The sequence below is a fragment of the Ovis aries genome, chromosome 9 (assembly GCF_016772045.2).
Source record: "Ovis aries strain OAR_USU_Benz2616 breed Rambouillet chromosome 9, ARS-UI_Ramb_v3.0, whole genome shotgun sequence".
In the NCBI taxonomy this organism is placed as follows: Eukaryota; Metazoa; Chordata; class Mammalia; order Artiodactyla; family Bovidae; genus Ovis; species Ovis aries.
The window spans coordinates 55,324,202-55,340,270 of NC_056062.1; the positions used below are offsets into that span (position 1 = coordinate 55,324,202).

Genomic DNA, 16,069 nt, shown 5'->3' on the forward strand with positions numbered 1-16,069 from the left:
GGGAATTCTGAGGCTCATTTTCCAATGTTTCTTGAATTGATGATAGTTTGAAACATGATATTTTTAAAAAAGAATTACCAAACAAAAAAAAGGAATAATTTTCTATCACAAGTGATCGATTGCAGTAGCATGGAGAATAGAAAAAGTTGTGAAAGGGGAATCAAGAATTTCGGTTATAACAATTTTAAACAAAAGTATTCATTTAAATTTAGACATTATATTTTGTTTTTGTGTTAACTGCAGCTACAGCATGCTGTAAGTGAAAGATGAAGGAGTACAGGTTAATGTCAAATAAGGGAAAAAGGTAAAATACTTGAGTTCTTTATAGATTCTTTAAATAGATTTCAAACCTTTATTGGCTTTGAATCTTATCGTATTTCAAACATAATTTTCTAAATAATCATAACAATTTTAGAATCAGAATAAATCTTATATAAACCTTACTTGAATACATACAGAGTTCATTTTTATGGGTGAAATTATGACTTGACCTTTTTGATTACCAAGGATTATTTCTTATTGCAACACATTATTTAAATATATAGATGATTGAAAATAAAAGAGCTTACCAGTGATCTCTTAATTTTTTTTTTTAAACAAACTATTTATAGTAAGTATTCAGTTTGGGGAAAATTAGGACAGTAGCCTGTCAGGCTCCTCTGTCCATGGAATTCTCCAGGCCAGAATACCGGAGTGGGTAGCTCTTCCTTTCTCCAGGGGATCTTCCCAACCCAGGGATCCAACCCAGGCTTCCCACATTGCAGGTGGATTCTTTACCATCTGAGCCACAGGGAAGCCTAAGAATATTGGAATCGGTAGCCTATCCCTTCTCCAGAGGATCTTCCCAACCCAGGAATCGAACGGGGTTTTCCTGCATTGCAGGCAGATTCTTTACCAGCTGAGCTACCAAAGAAGCCCAAATAATCATAACAATTTTAGAATGAGAATAAATCCTACATACCTTAAATAAACCTTACTTGAATGCATATAAAGTTCATTTTTATGGGTAAAACTACAACTTGTGTCTTCTTATTACTAAGTATTATTTCTTATTGCAACACACTGTTTAAATGTATGGATGATTGACAAAAAGAGCTTAACAATGATCTCTTAAATTTTTTTACAAGCTAATGATATTAAGTATTTAACATTAGGAGATATAAGCTCATGAGGATTAAAATACAGGAAGAGCTTACAAGAGGGCAAAAAGGTAGGAAATGCATTTCCACATGGTTATACAAATATGAGATTTCAGGGGGAAATGATCAAAATTGCATTTATAGGGTCATGAATCAAGTGAACACTTGATTCAAGAAGTAGTTTAGAAACATAAATATGGTTCAAGAAATTCATGAGTGGTGAAAGCTGTATGTTGGATTATTTCAAAAAGTTAGAGATAACTGTTAAGTAACTTCTTTTTAAAATAACAGAATAATAGGCTCATGAAAAGATCTCATTATGCCACTGACAAAGATAAAATCCCAGGACTGCATGGCTCCACACTCTAATAGTCTGGAGCCAAATGTCCAACATTGCATCCCTTATTAACAAGTGGCTATTAAATACCTGAAATGTGGGCAAGTGTGATTCAAGAACTGATTTTTAAATTTTATTGAATTTTACTTAATTTACATTAAAATTTTTTTTAAAACATATGTGACTAATGGTTATAGATTTGATAGCACTAAGAACTTGCAATGCAGGAGACATTGGTTCAATCCCTGGGTTGGGAAGATCTTCTGGAGCAGGGCCTGGCAACCCACTCCAGTATTCTTGTCTAGAGGAGCCCATGGACAGAGGAGGGTGGGCTACAGTCCATGAGATCGAAGAGTCAGACATGACTCAGTGACTAAGCACAAGCACAATATAAGAACATTTCCATTATCACAGATAGTTCTATTATTGACCAGAGCTGACCTATAACATTTTTATTTAATTTTACATTTATTCCTTTTTGCTAAGAAACTTCTCTCTCTTACTAAGAAGCAATATTAGCAAGATGGATAGATGTAAGCTCAAGATACAAAAACCTATTGGATTCTCTAATCCAGCAAAAAGAAAGAGCTTAAAAATTATTTAAAATATAAAAAAGGGATTTCTGTGTGTTGATTTTATATCCTGCAACTTTACTATATTCATTGATTAGCTCTAGAAATTTTCTGGTGGAGTCTTTTGGGTTTTCTATGTAGAGGATCATATCATCTGCAAACAGTGACAGTTTTACTTCTTCTTTTCCAATTTGGATTCCTTTTATTTCCTTTTATGCTCTGATTGCTATGGCCAAAAATTCCAAAACTATGTTGAATAGTAGTGGTGAAAGTGGGCACCCTTGTCTTGTTCCTGACTTTAGGGGAAATGCTTTCAATTTTTCACCATTGAGGATAATGTTTGCTGTGGATTTGTCATATATAGCTTTTATTATGTTGAGGTATATTCCTTCTATTCCTGCTTTCTGGAGGGTTTTGATCATAAATGGATGTTGAATTTTGTCACAGGCTTTCTCTGCATCAATTTAAATAATCATATGCCTTTTATTTTTCAATTTATTAATGTGGTGTATTACATTGATTGATTTGCAGATATTGAAGAATCCTTGCATCCCTGGGATAAAGCCCACTTGGTCATGGTGTATGATCTTTTTAATGTGTTGTTGGATTCTGATTGCTAAAATTTTGTTAAGGATTTTTGCATCTATGTTCATCAGTGATATTGGCCTGTAGTTTTCTTTTTTTGTGGTATCTTTGTCAGGTTTTGGTATTAGGGTGATGGTGGCCTCATAGAATGAGTTTGGAAGTTTACCTTCCTCTGCAATTTTCTGGAAGAGTTCGAGTAGGATAGGTATTAGCTCTTCTCTAAATTTTTGGTAGAATTCAGCTGTGAAGCTGTCTGGACCTGGGCTTTTCTTTCCTATACATAATAATGAGAAAATAGAAAGAGAAATTAAGGAAACAATTCCATTCACCATTGCAACGAAAAGAATAAAATACTTAGTAATATATCTACCTAAAGAAACTAAAGACATAAATATAGAAAATTATAAAACACTGGTGAAAGAAATCAAAGAAGACACTAATAGATGGAGAAATATACCATGTACATGAATCAGAAGAATCAATATAGTGAAAATGAATATACTACACAAAGCAATCTATAGATTCAATGCAATCCCTATCAAGCTACCAACGGTATTTTTCACAGAGCTGGAACAAATAATTTCACAATTTGTATGAAAATACAAAAATCTTGAGAAAGAAGAATGGAACTGGAGGAATCAACCTGCCTGACTTCAGGCTCTACTGCAAAGCCACAGTCATCAAGACAGTATGGTACTGGCACAAAGACAGAAATATAGATCAATGGAACAAAATAGAAAGCCCAGAGACGAATCCACGCACCTATGGACACCTTATCTTTTACAAAGGAGGCAAAAATATACAATGAATTAAAGACAATCTCTTTAACAAGTGGTGCTGGGAAAACTGGTCAACCACTTGTAAAAGAATGAAACTAGATCACTTTCTAGCATCATACACAAAAATAAACTCAAAATAGATTAAAGATCTAAACGTAAGACCAGAAACTAAAACTCCTAGAGGAGAACGTAGGCAAAACACTCTCCAACATAAATCACAGCAGGATCCTCTATGATCCGCCTCCCAGAATATTGGAAATAAAAGCAAAAATAAACAAATGGGACCTAATTAAAATTAAAAGCTTCTGCACAACAAAGGAAACTATAAGCAAGGTGAAAAGACAGCCTTCAGAATGGGAGAAAATAATAGCAAATGAAGCAATGGACAAACAACTAATCTCAAAAATATACAAGCAACTCCTGCAGCTCAATTCCAGAAAAACACACAACCCAATCAAAAAATGGACCAAAGAACTAAATAGACATTTCTCCAAAGAAGACATACAGATGGCTAACAAACACATGAAAAGATGCTCAACATCAGTCATCATAAGAGAAATGCAAATCAAAACCACAATGAGGTACCATTTCACGCCAGTCAGAATGGCTGAGATCCAAAAGTCTACAAGCAATAAATGCTGGAGAGGGTGTGGAGAAAAGGGAACCCTCTTACACTCTTGATGGGAATGCAAACTAGTACAGCCATTATGGAGAACAGTGTGGAGATTCCTTAAAAAACTGGAAATAGAACTGCCTTATGACCCAGCAATCCCACTGATGGGCATACACACCGAGGAAACCAGAATTGAAAGAGATACATGTACCCCAATGTTCATTGCAGCACTGTTTATAATAGCCAGGACATGGAAACAACCTAGATGTCCATCAGCAGATGAATGGATAAGAAAGCTGTGGTACATATACACAATGGAGTATTACTCAGTCATTAAAAAGAATATATTTGAATCAGCTCTAATGAGGTGGATGAAACTGGAGCCTATTATACAGAGTGAAGTAAGCCAGAAAGAAAAACACCAATACAGTATACTAACGCATATGTATGGAATTTAGAAAGATGGTAACGATAACCCTGTATGCAAGACAGCAAAGAGACACAGATGTACAGAACAGTCTTTTGGACTCTGTGGGAGAAGGAGAGGGTGGGATGATCTGGGAGAATGGCATTGAAACATGTATAATATCATATAAGAAATGAATCACCAGTCCAGGTTTGATGCAGGATACAGGATGCTTGGGGCTGGTATACTGGGATGGGGATGGGGAGGGAGGTGGGAAGGGGGGTCAGGATAGGGAACACATGTACACCCATGGCGGATTCATGTTGATGTATGGCCAAACCAATACAATATTGTAAAGTAATTAGCCTCCAATTAAAATAAATAAATTTAAATTTAAAAAATAAAATAAAATAGAAAAAAAGTTGCCTAGGAATAAATACAAATAAAGATGTGCAAGACATTTACGGATAAAATGACAAACCCTTATTGAAACATAAATAAGTGGAGAAATACATTTTATTTATGAATAAGAGACCATCATAATGATGTAAAATTTCCCCAACTTCATTTATACATTCAATATATTTACAATAAAAATATTTAACAGAGGTTTTGCGTACCAGCTAATTCTGATATTCATATGAATGGGCAAATGTCCAAGAATAGCTCAGACACACTTAAAAAAAATCATTCCAAAGTGATCCTGGAAAACTTAATTATCTATAATTAAAGAAAGAAATTGGGAAGTATATATACAAGTCAATTCTAGATACATTAATGGCTTGAATATAGAACACAGATACACTAGAACTTTCAGAAGAAAATCTACTATAAAAGTAAGACAAGAAAGGCACTAGGCTAAAAGATAAATTTGATTTCATTAAAATTGAGAGCTGCTTTTATCACCAGATAACATTAAAAAAGAAGGCAAGACATAACTTTTTTGTGTCAGATATAGCTGACAAAGGATTATTTGCTTGTATTTAAAGAACAATACCAGAGCTTCCCTGGTGGCTCATCCGGTAAGGAATCTGCCTGCAGTGCGGGAGACCCAGGTTCAATCCTTGGTTTGGGAAGATCCCCTGGAGGAGGGCATGGCAACCCACTCCAGGATTCTTGCCTGGAGAATCCCCATGGACAGAGAAGCCTGGCAGGCTACAGTTTATAGGGTCTCGGAGTCGGACACAACTGAATGACTAACCACAAAGAACAATAAGAAATAAGTAAGAAAAAGATAAACAATAGAATGATGGAGAAAAGATATTTTCTGGAATTTCACAGAATAGGAAACACAGGCAACTATTTAAACAAATGAAGGATTCTCAATCTAATTATGACCAGTGTCATAAGAAGAGGAAGAGACACAAAGATGTACACACACAGGGCAGAGGACATGTGAAGACACAGCCAGGAGGCAGTGGCCATCTGCAACTCAAGGAAAGAGACTCAGAAAGACCCCAAACTGCCAACACCTTGATCCTGGCATTCCAGCCTCCAGAACTGATGGAAGATAAATCTCGATTTTTTTTAAGCCATTGTCTGTGGTATATTTTTTTAGGGGAAACCGAGCAAACTAATACAAAAACCGGAAGAGAATTTATACTGACTTGATTGCCCATTCTTACTGGTGAGGCTATAGAACAGAAGGACTAAAAACAGACTCTATAGCTTTGGAAAACACTTGGCATAATATTTTAAAGTTGAATATTTGAATTTTCAGCAATTCTTTTCTTAGTGGTGTGCTCTTTTACTTATGTTAAATAAAATCTTGCACATGTGTACTAGGAAACATTAAAATAAACATTCATGGAAGTACTGTTAATAATAGGCCCCAATATCATTAATAGACTAATAAATATATTTTCTTATATTTATACAATATGGAATTTTCTCCTCTGCCCATGTGATTCTCTAGGCAAGAATACTAGAGTGGGTTGCCATTCCCTTCTCCAGTAAAATGAATGAACATGAGTTAAAACAAAATGTACGAACCTTAGAAACATGACGTTGAGTAAAAAGGCAAGCACAGCAGACTAAAGTATGATATCAGTTTTATAAATCTCAGTAACAAGCAAAATCACATAAAGATTAAATGAATGCTGAATAGAAAGCCAAGATGAGAGTGGTTTCTTTGGTGAAAGGAAGGTGAAAACAGAGTAGAGAACAGAGTGAAGGTTCAACAATTTGATTCTAGTTCTTAATTTTGGTGGTGTGTTTGAAGGAGTTTATTTTATAGTTTCTCATAATTTACATCCAATTTAATATATTCTTTGGTATATTACCAATAATACTTTAAAATCAAAATCCATTAGGTACCAAAGATAAGTCCCAGACATTAATTATAGAAAAGAGAGTCCACTTTGAAACAACATACATGTTTACTCACAAATCTTCTGCAACTGAAGCCTTTTAGCTATGAAATTCTTCCCCTTTACTATGAGGACTTTATGTTCCATAACGAAGCCACCTACTTTGTGATATTCTGCCTTCTTTACTTAAGTGATATTAGTCTTCTGGCTATCTAGAAATTTTAAAAACAACTGATAACTACATATCCTGCCCATAAGATATTACAGGGAAAGGATGGAGCAGAGAGGCAATCTCATACATTATCGATAACACAGACAAAGACAATATTGGTGCAAAGGTATTTTTCCATATAGCAAGTCTGAATGTTATTAATATATATCTATATAAATATCAAACATGAATAAAATAAAATTAGTACGTCAGCTATTTTGCAATGAGTTCCAGGGTCCTATTTTAGATTATTACTTCATATCTGAGAGAGTTTGTGTATGTGTGTATGTATATCTGTATTATCTGTGTGTTTGGTTTTGTGGAAATGGCATTATGCTAAATTCTACATTTCTTTCTTGAATTACATGGCTTTTTGTTATCCCTTGAGAATAAAGAATCTAGCAACTGCAGTTTACTACCTACCTGTGGAGAGGTTCAAACAGCAATTTTAGCTGCTAGTGATTCTGAAATTGCCCTTAACTTCGTAAAAATGCTCCAAGAATCATGTTTTGCATCCATATTCAAGTCATTTATGTAGACAAAGATGTCGCCTGTCATATCAGTAACAAAGGATGTTACAGTCATCAAGCCACCAGCCACTACAGTCACCCTCAAAGCTGCACCCTGGGGGGACTCAAGATGGAAAAAACAAAATACTGGCCCTAGGTATTTAAAGTGCATATCAATGGAATGATTCCAATGAGCTCAGATTCTTGCATCTTACCAGATATTGAGAGGTGCTAAATTCATTAACTTGAGATGTCTAGCTTCTTTAATTAACAGTGATCTTTTGGTGTTCCGACTACCTGTTTTTCTTGCAAAATGTCCTAAATATCCTGGCTCCTCCCTTACCTCTTTGTAACAGTCCCTCAGAGCTATCTGAGAAGCTGTCTCCTGACTTAAGTCTTCAGTATGTCTGCTGAATAAAACAGAATTCTCAACTTTTAGGTTGCGCATTTTTTTCCAGTCAATATTTAATTGTATGGCTCATGTAGGTAAATGCCTAAATGTAATAGGATGAATTGTAAATTATTAAAACTTGATAAATTCTGTTAACTCTATCAGTAGCTGAGATCCAGGCTTTCATCTCTGGATACTTCTGTAATAGACCATAACAAATATGAGGTCTGTATTGGTCTTAAAATTATTCTTAGAATTGTGGGGTTTCATTCTTTCAACAAATTGTTCTATGTGTCAGTAATAGTGCTAGGTCCTGAAATACAGAAGTCAACACACAAGAAAATACAAGTATAAAACACAGTTTCTACTATATATATATTTTTTCATTCATTAATTCATCCTTAAGTCATTCAACATGGTTTTCTTATTGAATATTGATAAGGAGTCAAATAAACTCAGCTGAACACTGAGTCTGTAACAGCAGATGAGACGGATAGGCCCTGATTTTGATGTCACTACTATCTTTTGTCCTGCCATATAATGGGACATCTTCGTTATTCCTTTTATTGTAAGGTTTTATCACAAACTCTGAAAAATGGAAAATGTCTTGCATATCAGTAAACAAAGGATGTGACAGTCATCAGTGATTGCAGGCATCACTGATGGTAAACTGGTGAGCCCTGAGGGAACTCAGGAAAGAAAGACTATCTACCATCTAGCAGAGATCAGACTGCAGCCATTCTCTATGGTCAGCCCTGAGGCAGCTCAAGATATGAAAACACAGGATACTGGTTCCATATAGCTGAGGTGCATATCAAAGGAATGATTTCAATAAGCCCAGATTCTTACATCCTCCCACACATAGAAAAGTGCTAAACTACTTAACTTGAAATATCTGATTTTTCTTTAAGTAACAATGATCTTCTGATGTTCAGTCTACCTGCCCTTTGTTGCAAAACTTCTATAAAACCTAGCTCCCCGTCTCACTGCCTCGGAGCAGTTCTCTCAGGGTTATTTGAGATGCTGCCTCCTGATCTTGAAGTCCTAAAAATTCCCACCAAATAAAACATAACTCTCAACCTTTAGGTTGTGAATATTTTTAAAGTTGACATTGCTAATGAAAATACAATTGTCAGAGGAGTTCTGATGTGCACAGGGAACAATGAACTCCTCTTTCCCAGGTCCCTTTCTCCTCCTTGTAACTCCTTATGTGAACTCACTTTGTGCCAAGACCAAGAAGATGTGCCCCAATAAGAACCAAGCTGATTTCCTTAGAATGACTGGAACTATACCTCATTTAGGAGACTTGATGCTTAATTGTGATAAGCAACTAGAAGATCATGAAAAAAACCTATAAAAACTATTTGTCTTGGGAGAAAATACTAAAAAGGGTTAACTGCTGTTCCATATACCTAAGCTCATGGGACTAAATCACAGGCACCAAGATCACCAAGGGTATGTGGCAACAATGAGCTAAAAATGGAAAAAAGCATCATGCTGTTATTGTACTCATTTTTCCCCAAGGTACTCTCTGATAAACACTACAACCTCCAAGGGAACTGGGGATAGTTTCTTTGTAGGGTAGGTTATAAATCCATCTTTTCCAAGCAGCTGTATCATATCCAGCTAACAGCATGCTTTATTTAAGGTGATTGTATGAGATTAAGTGTTCCTACCTGATTGGAAACCTTCTTGTCCTCAATTCATTGGCTATCCTGGATTACTTTTTTCTTGAATCAGACCTCCAGACTTCTACCAGAAACTGTTCCTTTGGAGATACCAGGCCTTCCCAGAAACTCAGAAAACTGAAATGGATACAGAAAGAGAAATTATTTGTACATATAGACCTCAATTTTTAGTTTTAAGTAAACATCCAAGCATATATCTTCTACACAGTATAATAGCTTTCAGAAAATTCATGCTTTCTAAGTTTGCATGGGCTTCTAAAGTGGCACTAGTGGTAAAGAACCTGCCAGTGCAGGAGATGAAAAAGTTTATATACTCATAAACTTAACATATTATGATAATAGTACAGGTTGTTTCATGTGTCTTCAACCCAAGCAAAGACTTCAAAAAAAAAAGTCCCTGTTATCCTTTGTTCATTAAAGCACAAAGTGAGGGCAAAAAAGCAGGTTTCTAAGTTGTTTTCTTTAGAATTTTCTTTCTTCAGTTTTCATCAAGATCTTTAGCAAATTATTAATTTTGCTAAACTTAATTATTCATGAAACCTGCAGAAGGGTATTTCACGGAGACCTGTAATTTATAGTATCCATTGCATACATGCACTATGAGCTTGTCTTTTTTAGCACTGGCATACACAAAAGTGTGTGTGTGTGTGTGTGTGTGCACATGTGTGTCTCTTTGTGATGAAGTCGTGGGAAGAGAATGAATCTGTTGGCTGCTATTCAGTGATTTAGAAAGATACCAGAGTTAAGAAAAAGGCTACACGTGAAGCAATCAAGTTGTGAGATTGTGTTTCCACAATAATAATAGCAGTTTCCTTAGTAACCAAGGGGGCAGTCTCTTCAAATTATAGTCACACCTGTTAAACCATCTGCGTGTAAATTTCATACTATCATCAATGGAAAACAAATGGCACTGTCTCTCCTTTCGTTTATCCATTGGCCACTCTCACATAAGCTATTTTTCTCTTCAAGGTCATGCTCTTTCCAATCTGTTTAAAAGTATTAGGATACAGGCCGAGTGACACAAAATGAGCCATGCCTTCATACTTGTAGCAGTGATGGCTCTGTAAGGAGCACTGGATTGGTAGGATGCTATAATTTGAATTCCCCTAGAAGCAGAACCTGAGGCAAGAATTTGAATGCAAGCTGTTCATCTGGGAGGTTCTTCCAGAAAACTCAGGAGTGGAGTGGGATTTGAGAGCAGAGATATGGAAAGAAATCAATAGAGGTACATTACTAAACAGATTTCTCCTGCAGGAAACTGCTGCCAGTCCTCCAGGGGAGTTCTCTAAAATTCTATGGAACATGTCTCAGAGTTATTCCAAGACTGAGCGAGAAACTTGAAGTACTTATCTTCCAGTCTCCCTCTGTCCTTGGTTGAGAGCTACACCCAGATATATTAACTCCTGTATACTTCTGACCTGTCCTAGAGTGGCTAATTGCTGATATTAGATGATTATGTCAGTATATACTGGAATGATGAGGCTGGGGAGATATGAGTCGAGCACTGATACTGTCTGATATAGTGGGGGCAGGAGGTATTAGTTACTGGCTTGCAAGTCTAAATGGATAACCTTAAATTCCTGGGTTAATGGTTTTACCTGGAGGTATTTAAACATGATGTGACAGCAAAAACTTCCTCTATCAAATGAAGTTTAGGATCCTAAGTCCTTATGTTTTTGAAAAACTATGTGTTTGAACAGATTATTAAAAGATAAAATGCTTAAGATTTCAAGCTGACAATTTATGCATTCATTCATTCACTCATTCAACAAACATTTATTGAACAGCTAGAGTATATCATGGGTTAAGTTAACACTAGTGTTACTGTTACTAAAATTATTATCTTGCCATCTAGAAATAAATGTAATGTGACATCCAAATAAAACTCATAATTACAGTAAAAATTATTACAGAATGCTATAGGAAGATGCAGTAAGATCTTAATTTTTGCTATGGACAGTATATGGGAGATATCAGCAGGGCTTCCTGTAGAAGTCAATGGAAATGGATATGTAACAGGAAGGAGGGGTGTATTTTTAAGGAAAAGAGAAGATAAATTCACGGTTGCAAGAAAATGAATGGTTAAGAATCAGAGCAGAAAGGAGATCCATTTATAATCAATATAAGAAATGCTCATTGGAGTATAAGAAACGAAGACAATGGAGAGGGTGTCAGAAGCAATATCATGAATGGTCCATGTATGTATAGTAAGTGCTATGGCTGAATTTCTATGTGCCCCTCCAAATTAATTTCCCATTGTAGGTGGGATCTTTGAGAAAGATTAGATCATGAGGGCACAGCCCTCAGGAATGTTATTAGTGGTCCTACAAACAAAAAGACCCCATAGAGCTCCCTAGCCTCTTCTGCCATGCGAAAGTACAAGAAGTCTGACTCAGAAGGCCCTCATCTGACATGCAATGCATGAATGTGGAGTCATTTCAGTCGTGTCCAACTCTTTGTGACCCTATGGACTGCAGCCCACTAGGCTCCTCTGTCCATGGGATTCTCCAGGCAAGAATACTAGAGTGGGCTGCCGTACCCTCCTCCAGGGGATCTTCCCAACCCAGAGATCTAAGCCATGTCTCCTACTGTTCCTGCATTGCAGGCAATTTTTTTACCACTGAGCCACCAGGGAAGCCTCATCTGACCATACACCCTGTTCTTGCACTTCCAGTCTCCAGAACTGCTAGAAATAAATGTCTGTTGTTCATGAGCCACCCAACCTGTAGTGTATTCTTGCAGCATCCCAATGGACAAAAAGAGTTAGGATGTGAGATTTTTACTCCAAGGATATTGGAATTCATTGAAAGATTGTAATTGAAAATTTAGAAGAGAAGAGAGAAAAGGTCCACAACACAATCAGGTATTTTCATAAGATAAATTTGCTTATTTTAGTTTTAGAAAGATCATTCTGGAACTACTGTGGCTGGATTGCTAGAGAAGGGTGATAATAATCCTGGCTATAGAAAGATGAGTACACTTATACTGTTGGTAGAAATGTAAATTGATACAACCACTATGGAGAACAGTATGGAGGTTCCTTAAAAAATTAAAAATAAAACTACCATATGATCCAGAAAACTGGGAATAAACCTTGAGAAAACCAAAATTCTAAAAGACACATATACCACAGTGTTCATTGCAGCACTATTTACAATAGCCAGGACATGGAAGCAAGCTAAATATCCATCAAAAGAGGAATGGATAAAGAAGATGTGTGTATGAACATACACGCATACACACAATGGAATAGTGTGTGTGCATGCTAAGTTGCACACACTATTTTCCAGTAATGTAAGGATGTGAAAGTTTGACTATAAAGAAAGCTGAGTGTCAAAGAATTGATGCTTTTGAACTGTGGTGGTGAAGACTCTTGAGATTCCCTTGGACTGCAAGGAGATCAAACCAGTCAATCTTAAAGGAAATCAGTCTTGAATATCCATTGGAAGGACTGATGCTGAAGCTGAAACTCCAATACTCTGGCCACCTGATGCAAAGAACTGACTCACTGGAAAAGACTTGGATGCTGGGAAAGATTGAGGGTGGGTGGAGAAGGGGATGACAGAGGATGAGATGGTTGGATGGCATCACCGAATTGATGACATGAATTTCAGCAATCTCGAGGAGTTGGTGATGGACAGGGAAGCCTGGTGTACTTCATGGGGTCACAAAGAGTCAGACACAACTGAGCAACTGAACTGAACTGAACTGATGCTAAGTAGCTTCTATCATGTCCAACTTCTTGCGACCTTATGGATGGTAGCTCTCTAGGCTCCTCTCTCCATGGGATTCTCTAGGCAAGAATACTGGAGTGGGTTGCCATGCTTTCCTCCAGGTGATCTTCCTGACCCAGGGATCAAAATCCATGTCTCTTATGTCTCCTGCATTGGCAGAGAAGTTCTTTGCCAGTAGCGCCACCTGGGAACCCCTCATGGACTATTACTCAGCAATACAAAAGAATAAAATTGGGTATTTGCCGAGATGTGGATGGACCTAGAGACTGTCTACAGAGTAAAGTAAGTCAGAAAAAGAAAAACAAATATCATATGTTAATGCCTATATATGGAATCTAGGAAAATGGTATAGATGATCCATTTGCAAAGGAGAAATACAGACACAGACATAGAGAAAAACTTATGGATACCAAGCAGAAGAGGGAGGGTGATTGGGGTTGATATATACACTATGGATGTGTGTGTGCATGCTTTGTCACTCAGCTATGTCTGACTAGCTCCTCTGTCCATGGGATTTTCCCAGCAAGAATACTAGAGTAGGTTGCAAACCTGGTGGGGAATCAGAGTGCTGCCTTTTCTGGAGGGCAGCAGTTGGGTGGCATGGAAGATCATAGCCTCACTTGGCCCAACCAAAATCACAGAACGTAGGGAATGGGTGCAATATTTCCATTGGCATTTGGCTTGAATAGTATGAAAAGTGAAAGTGTTAGTCGCTCAGTCACATCTGCTTTGTGACCCCATGGACTAGAGCCCGCCAGGCTCCTCTGTCCATGGGATTTCTCAGGCAAGAAATGGCTGGAGTGGGTTGCCATTTCCTTCTCCTGGGGATCTTCCCCACTCAGGGATCAAACCCAGGTGTCCCACATTACAAGTAGATTCTTTATCTGAACCACCAGGTACCCTCCACTGAATGGTGTGTTTATTGCTCAGTTTTCTGTTTTTAGCAACCCCTTTCTTCATACTTAGGCTTAGGAGAACAGGGTTGGTTGTTTTTGGGTTTTTTTTTTGGAAGCTTTTTGTGTGATCTGTTGGTGGTTTTGGATTGGAGGCTCCTGTAGTACCCTCCACAGGAATGTATAGGAAGCGATAGGAAACACCATGTCATTCCCCAAGTCCCAAAGTCCCTACTAACTCTGCGTTCTCATTTCCACCTTTCAGTGTCTTTCTTTGCTTGTTTGTTGTTATGTTCAGGGTTTTAGTTTCAAGTGAGAGAACCTGGGAGAAATGAGCTGCTTCATTTCTTGGAAGCAGAAGTCTAGAGACCTATTGATGTTAAAAAAGCACTGCTGACTGTAAATTAAAATTTGATGACGCACACCTTGCCCTTTAAGAATTATTCTGCTAGATAATGTGGCTTTCCAAATTTGCTACAATTTGATTTTCTCACTTCTAAAAGTCAAGTGTTTTGCTGGAGTTGCAATTTAAAGATAAGCAAGAAATGGAGCTAAAATGATCTATGTGATTAACAGATTAGAGTTGGAAACCTCAATATACATTCATATTTAGTTTAACATTCATATTAGCTTAATACACAGTTATGTAGAGAGATATTTATAGATATGTGTATATATATGGTTAATATACATACATATTATCTCTTTGCTCTGTCAGCTGAGAAGACCTGGAGGCAATGACATTTGAGTCACAATTAGCATACTCCAAACCCAGATCCTCATGTCTAATACCATTCTCCAATAAGAAGATGTAGTTATCCTTGAAGAAATAGCTGATTTTAGGACTGGGGCAGTAAATTTACAAGATGAGCTTAGACCATCATATAGGGTATGGAAGTGTAAAAACAAACAAACCCTCCAAATAGGGATACATCAAAGTGGCACAAAAGCCAACTGAAAGAATTCATAAGGTTCAGGACTAAAGCAATTTGAGCAACAAATAAAGTAAAATTAGAGGATTACCCTAAATATAAAATAAAAATCCATGAGTTCTTCATATGTAAATAATTGGATACATAAATAAATAAATGAGAATAGACAAAATCCCAGTGAAAAAGAATTCCAAATAGTTTATGTAGATACTCCATCTTAAGCATAACTTCCTATTCCTCAGTTGTGGGCCGAGGATACTAACTTCCTTCCAAAAAGTACAAGAGAAAAGAGTAACTCTACAGTGAAGAAACCTGGAAAGCACTACCTGAGCCAGGTGATCAAGATCAACCTCAGCATTCATAATGCACATTGATACTATGCACATTGATGTGATCTGAGAAAATAACCCTTCTACGCTGTGGTCTTCCTCCCCCAAACACAGAATTCTAATCTTATCAGGAAAAATGAATCAAACAAACCCCAAGAATGGGCATTCTACAAAATTCTGACTAACTCAAAATTGTCCACGTCATCCAAACCAAGGAGTCTGAGAAACCATCAATCCCAAGAGGAGCCTAAGGAAAAATGACAACTAAATGTAGTGTGATGTCTTGAATGAAATCCTGAAACAGAAGAAGGGAATTAGGTAAAAACTAAGGAATTTGACTAATGTATGGACTTTAGTAAATGATAGTGTTTCAAAGGGCAGAAATTATTACAATTCATAGGTAGGCAATTGATTGTAGGCAATGTCTAAAGTACAGTGAAATATTAACATACGATGCTCTACCAACTTTAATGTAATTTATGTTTTCAAAATGATGAAACGGTATTTCAGTCAATAAATGATTGACTTTTATACATCTTTTCCCAAAACATTCACAAGGAAATGATATTATCATTTGACAGCAGTTTCACCTAAACTGGGGTTTTGATACTTGTGGTTGCCAATGGTACTGGAACGTGTGTT

General features: G+C 36.8%; 1 protein-coding gene across 6 annotated transcripts in view; it reads right to left on the reverse strand.

Annotated features, from left to right (window-relative positions):
- The window catches only part of PKIA (cAMP-dependent protein kinase inhibitor alpha), a 99,439-nt gene that overhangs the window by 31,576 nt on the left and 51,794 nt on the right, over positions 1-16,069 (reverse strand). For 2 of the 6 annotated variants that reach the window (XM_042254353.2, XM_042254352.2), the window contains exons 2-3: positions 9,528-9,656; positions 7,375-7,502 (exon numbers count right to left, since the gene is read on the reverse strand). The exons of 1 other annotated variant lie outside the window; for it this stretch is intronic. The gene's annotated coding sequence lies outside the window, so the exon portion shown is untranslated. Of the gene's footprint in view, positions 1-2,799; positions 2,908-7,374; positions 7,503-9,527; positions 9,657-16,069 lie in introns of all 6 variants that reach the window. 3 more of the 6 variants (XM_004011753.5, XM_042254351.2, XM_060393452.1) reach the window with 2 other exon arrangements.